The sequence below is a fragment of the Microplitis demolitor genome, chromosome 9 (genome assembly GCF_026212275.2).
Source record: "Microplitis demolitor isolate Queensland-Clemson2020A chromosome 9, iyMicDemo2.1a, whole genome shotgun sequence".
Taxonomy (NCBI): domain Eukaryota; kingdom Metazoa; phylum Arthropoda; class Insecta; order Hymenoptera; family Braconidae; genus Microplitis; species Microplitis demolitor.
This window is the reverse complement of record NC_068553.1, coordinates 4,866,148-4,871,724: the sequence shown is the minus strand read 5'-3', so window position 1 is coordinate 4,871,724 and position 5,577 is coordinate 4,866,148. Positions and strand designations below refer to the sequence as shown.

General features: G+C 31.6%; 1 pseudogene; it reads right to left on the bottom strand.

The window, feature by feature from the left end:
- Positions 1-1,374: 1,374 nt before the first annotated feature.
- LOC103577766 (uncharacterized) lies at positions 1,375-3,468 on the bottom strand (annotated as a pseudogene).
- Positions 3,469-5,577: the final 2,109 nt, after the last annotated feature.

Below are 5,577 nucleotides of genomic sequence, written 5' to 3'. Positions count from 1 at the left end.
AAATTCTAATGTTTATGATCCAACTGAAAAAAATTGGCACACTTTCTGTTTAATGTATTAAGTTAACATTGAATTCCGGTTCAATAACTTTTGTCTTTAAATTTTAACGGATTTTTGAATTTGAATTTATGTGACTCGAACGCCATGTACCTTGAGATTTATAAAACGTCTAGTGAACTATCTTGAAAGTTCGTCATCTGAGTAACATTTACAAATACTGAGTTGATGAAAAAGTGCCTAGATTTCGTGTCATGTTAGAACTTAATTTTTAAAAAGATATGTCATAAATTGTCTTGTCGATACCGTGGTATTGATAAACTTCATTAACTATAAATTTTTTTGTGAACAAAATAATAAATTCTTGTACTTAATATCAGTCTAAACTTTACAATCAATGGATGTAATCAAATACATAACCAAATAACTACAGTTCTTATTTAAAATAAAACTGTCAGTACCATGTAAAATAATAATAAAAATAGCATATAGTTATAATAATTAGTTGTAAAATTATTTTTATCATTAATTAAAATTTATTTTAATACAGATGGCACCAATACTTCGTGCTGGAAAGCTACCTGATACAAGTGACAATTAATTTATTCAATGTTTATTAATTTAATTAATTAATTTATTTTTTAGAAAACTCTATAAATTAAATTATAGTTGCTATATATTATAAAGTTAATCGTTATTAATCATCGTTAATGTGTTAAATAATCATTAAAAAACGATTTTTAAAGTGTCACAACAGAATTTATAAATGAATTTAATAATTTTCTCAAATAATTTCTACCGAATTTATTTTATATCAGTACCATTGAACGCAAAATTTGAAATTTGTTTCTCGTTCTTAACACTTTCAAGTTGTAGTAAAATCCTCTCAAGTTTTTATTTTTACAGTAAAATAGATAAGTAATGTGCAGAAAAAAATTGAAAAAGTTTAACTTCAAAACCTTAAAAGTTTTAATAGAAAAAATCACAGTTAGAATGGAATCACCCATATATATATATATATATATATATATATATATATATATATATATATATATATATATATATATATATATAATAAATTCATATATTTTAATTTTTAAAATATAATTATATAAATTTCTCGAATGTAGTTATTATTTTTGATTAAGTACATTCCCTAATTAATTAACTACCATGTTAATACTCAGGTTACGCTGTCATTTAAAATAAAATATAAATGAATCATTGATAACAATCGTCTCATTAAGCTGCACATAATATTTGTTACTCATAACTAATTACTGATTACTCATAAAGTTATTGCTCATATAATTATTTCCAAAAATGTTCGAGGCACTTGGAAAGGCATTTTAAATTTTAATATTTAAATTTCCCGGGTTACCTTAAAGATCAAGAACACCTGGTTGGTCATGATTAAAATGATTGTGAGGCTGATGGTGTTGGTGCTGATGTTGATGCGGATGCTGTTGCGGATCTTGATGATGAGGATGATGATGGTGGGAAGATGTAGGAATATCGTCATGAAGCGCAACTCCCGTTAGATCAACTATTTCGTCAGCTTCCTCGTCGCTTGCGCTTCCTGTGACGATAATCTGAGTTGATTGATGACTTCCTGATGATAACTGACTGTTGCGGGAAAATGAACCTTGTCTTGGTGCAGCCATTGCTGCACGTTGATTTGCTGGTTTAACGGTTATTATCAAATTTGATGAGTTCGCAATTATCATATCCGTCACCTACAATTTTATTTATTTAAATAAATTTAACTGATAATTTAACTGGGAATTTTATTAATTACTTACTTGATCAAGAGTTTTTCCAGTAACTTCAATACCATTTACTTCCAGTAGTTCGTCATTTACTGCTAGTAATCCAGTACTTTCAGCAAAACCACCAGGTACAGGTCGATTTATAAATACACCTGGTACTTTTTCAAATCCACCGCCAGCTGATGGTGGTAAGACACGAACACTTTCACCATCTTTAATATAAAAACCTAGAGGTTTATCGGAGCCGTGTTTCAATAATCTCATACGGCAACATGTTTCTGGTAAAATATCAACATCTATAATAGCTGATACTTGTTTAATAATCAAAAATTAATTAATTAATTAAATAATTTAGGAATTAAGATTGTGAATTAATTTAAAATTACCTGTCTTACGTCATGGTCGTTTGAAACAAGAAGTCCGGGTTTACCGGGAGTGCCGCCTAGAATGCTCGATATTAAACTTTTTGGCTTGAGAGTCCCGGTTCCGGGATTATCATCGAAACTGTCTCCGTTTCAGGTGATTATTATCTTAAGCAATGACTTTGCGGCCAGCAGAGCACGTGCGAGATTATTATCATTATTTATTGGCAGCAAATCATTATCAGTTGGATCCGTGTAGCGAATGTTACAATTTTTGTCTTTGTCGTCTTTATTTAGCTCGTGTTTCTCGGCGAGTATTTTACGAAATTCATCGTGACAATTGGATTATTTTTATTTATTGAAAAACGAATGATATCTGCGTCAGATAATGATGACTGAATTGCTACTGGAGTAGGGGATGGCAAACTTTGAGTTTGAGAAGCAAGGAAAGATACTGTTGCTGTCAGAGAAACTGTATTTGAGCCATGAAGATAACTAGAAGTCCTTTCTAAAATTTGCACATATCGTCCTTCGATACTTGTACCAATAACTTTAGACTGATAAACTATAGTTACACTATCAGATTCCATTTGCCCTTTAATAAGTCTTCCTAATTCAGTTCTATGACGTTCTTCTGGATGTTTTAACGGAGCTTTTCTTTTGGCATCTATTTTTACACTTGAAGTACTTTCAATAACTTTAACATAGAGCCTATCGATAAGTGTGCCAATTTGACAAGTGGCAAAGTAAACCGTAGTAACTTTATAAGCATCAATAAGACTACCTTTATTTAATAAATAAATGCCAGTAGGAAGAACTGGAGTGGCTGAAGCTGCTGGTGGTGAGACTGAAGTACTTGAAGTCAAAGATGGAGTTTTCAAGCTCGTACTACTCTGCACTAACTGCGCATCTAAACCATCGATGTACGTACCATAAATATCCGTTTTAAAGTGAGTAGTTATTCCATTGGCAACAGCACTAGACTTTAATGCTGATATTGAACCTGTTTTAGGCTCTTCAGCTACTTTCGTAAGCGTTACCTCAACAGTGCGTATTTTTTCTTCTGTTTCAAGATCCTGAAGTTTTGTTGGTACTGCCCCGATTGCTCTTCCTGTTGCTTTAAGAATTTCTCCTAATGCTACACCAGTGATTGTCTCTAATCAAGAATTGAGAACTGTTTCACTTCCAATATAAGACCTAGTAAAGTACGTGAAAGTTGTGTAATACGTTGTTGGTTCTGGATTAATTGTCGATACGTCAATTACGGGTTGATCTTCTGGAGCTGAGTAAACTATTTCTTTGAGTAAAGGAATAAAACTTATACTTTTTTCTAATTCCATAACTTCATTATCAGCAAAATTTTTTTGGAAACCTAAATTTTCTCAAATAAAATAGATATTTTCTCCGACCAAGACAATTTTTTTTTTAACTAAGACAAACTCTCTTGAGAAAAGATAACTTTATTTTGTGTGTAATACTTTATAGATTTATTTTTTTTACTCAGATATGATGTTTTGTTCTATTTTATCTTCGTTTATTATTATTTTGCTCTTAACAATGTGTAGGATTGTTAAATTTTATTATCTAACTGAAACTTTTTACTCTGGATTTTTATGCTTATTGAAATATTTTCTTGTATAAACACCATAATTTACTTTTAAGTATTTTTCAATTTAGAAAACATTAAAAACTCATGACAGAGTTACTATTTACTTCAAGTCTTATTTTACAGTGCAGTTGTGATGAGAAAGTATGCCAGCTGCCACTCTGACCCTGGTGAGGACTAAAATTCTTTTTTACCTAATATAATATTTAGACACGAATTCCGTGTCTAGACTAATTTCAAAAACTTTAATAAGAATCAAATGGATCGAAATGAAATAGAATAAGATAATATAATAGTATTAAAACTAGAAAATAATTCGGACGTAACAGATTTGACCATATAGTTGAAAAGTAAAATCCAAATATCGTTTTAATTAATTTAAAATAAAAACTATCGTCCCTAATAAAATTTCTCTGGAGTTTCCGGTCTAGAGGCTTCGGCTTGTACTAAATATCGACATAACTCACTCTGAGTCAACATTTTGATATAACATGCAATATGTACAAATCACAATATTGCTAAATTAATATTAGGCACACAGCCTTAATGAAACAATATTAATATTAGACTCAAATAATCATTACGCGATTCCGCTACGATAGAATAATTGCAGTATTACTTGCTTTCTCAAATAGACGTCTGGTGTACGACAGTCAAGTTTCAATTCTAGTACGTGACACACGATAACCAAGAGTGATGCTACTCCATCCAAAATGCCATCTGGTTACTTAGTTCCAGTACACGAAGTACGTATCGCCTAGGGAATCTCTAAGGCCCTTTTGTTGTTATTCCTGCAACAGTGTTGAGCGTGCCCACACTGTCATTCAATGTGTGAATCAATCTGATATGTATTTGCTTCCCTCTCAGAGATGGCGCCACATAGGCTAAGCTGGCCTCATTTCAAATAAACCAGCCGCGTATGTCCCTGCAAGGTGATTGCAAGGCACTGGACCAAAGTCTGTTCCAGTGGGTCGACTTAGGAGCTTTAAGGTAGGGCGTTGTGCCTCCTGGGAATAAATAGTCTTCGCCCAATACAGACTTATAATAGTTTGGATGTTAACGTAAACGACTCAAGGTCATTATACGATTTTCACGCCTCTTGGTATAGTCGTGGTGTCTGTTAACTAATCAGAATATACCCACGGACTAAGTTTTACCGGCTAGGAAAAATAGTCACGTTTCAACTTACAATGCAAGGCCAACTTTCGAAGTTTTGTGTGGCTGCACCTTTCAAAGATATGCTAGCAACCATCGTCAATGATTTCTTTATAAAACTTTTCGTCAGTTATTATATAAGTAAAATTCATACAGTTTTTTTCATATCACTGCACCGGTAACTCTATATGTAAACTATCTCAAACTGCCTAGAAACGAGAAGCCGAAACCCACAACGGAATCTCTGTCAAGTAACTGTGAAATATAAAAAAATTCGTTGACTCAATTTAAGTTTAAGTTAATTTTCGATTAATTTAGAATAAGAATAATAATTTGATGCTACACTCATTCAATACCTTATTCGTGTTTCGGTCTAACGGCAAGGGTATTACGTCAGAATTATTTTCGAGTATTTTAATTCATCTCAACTATTATATTTTATTTTATCATACTTTGTTTTATTTTACTTTATTTTCATTTTGTTCATAAAGCCTAGATGGTTGTTAAAGATGAGGACATTTAGTGAAATAGTTGCAAACATAATCTATGATCAAGGTTTTAAAAATATGATCTACATTCAAGGTAGGAGCAATGCCGCATGCACCACATTGCACTTAAAATAAGACTTAAGTAAATAGAGCACGTCTTATAACATTTTTTTGATATATTTGTAATAAAAAAGAAAATC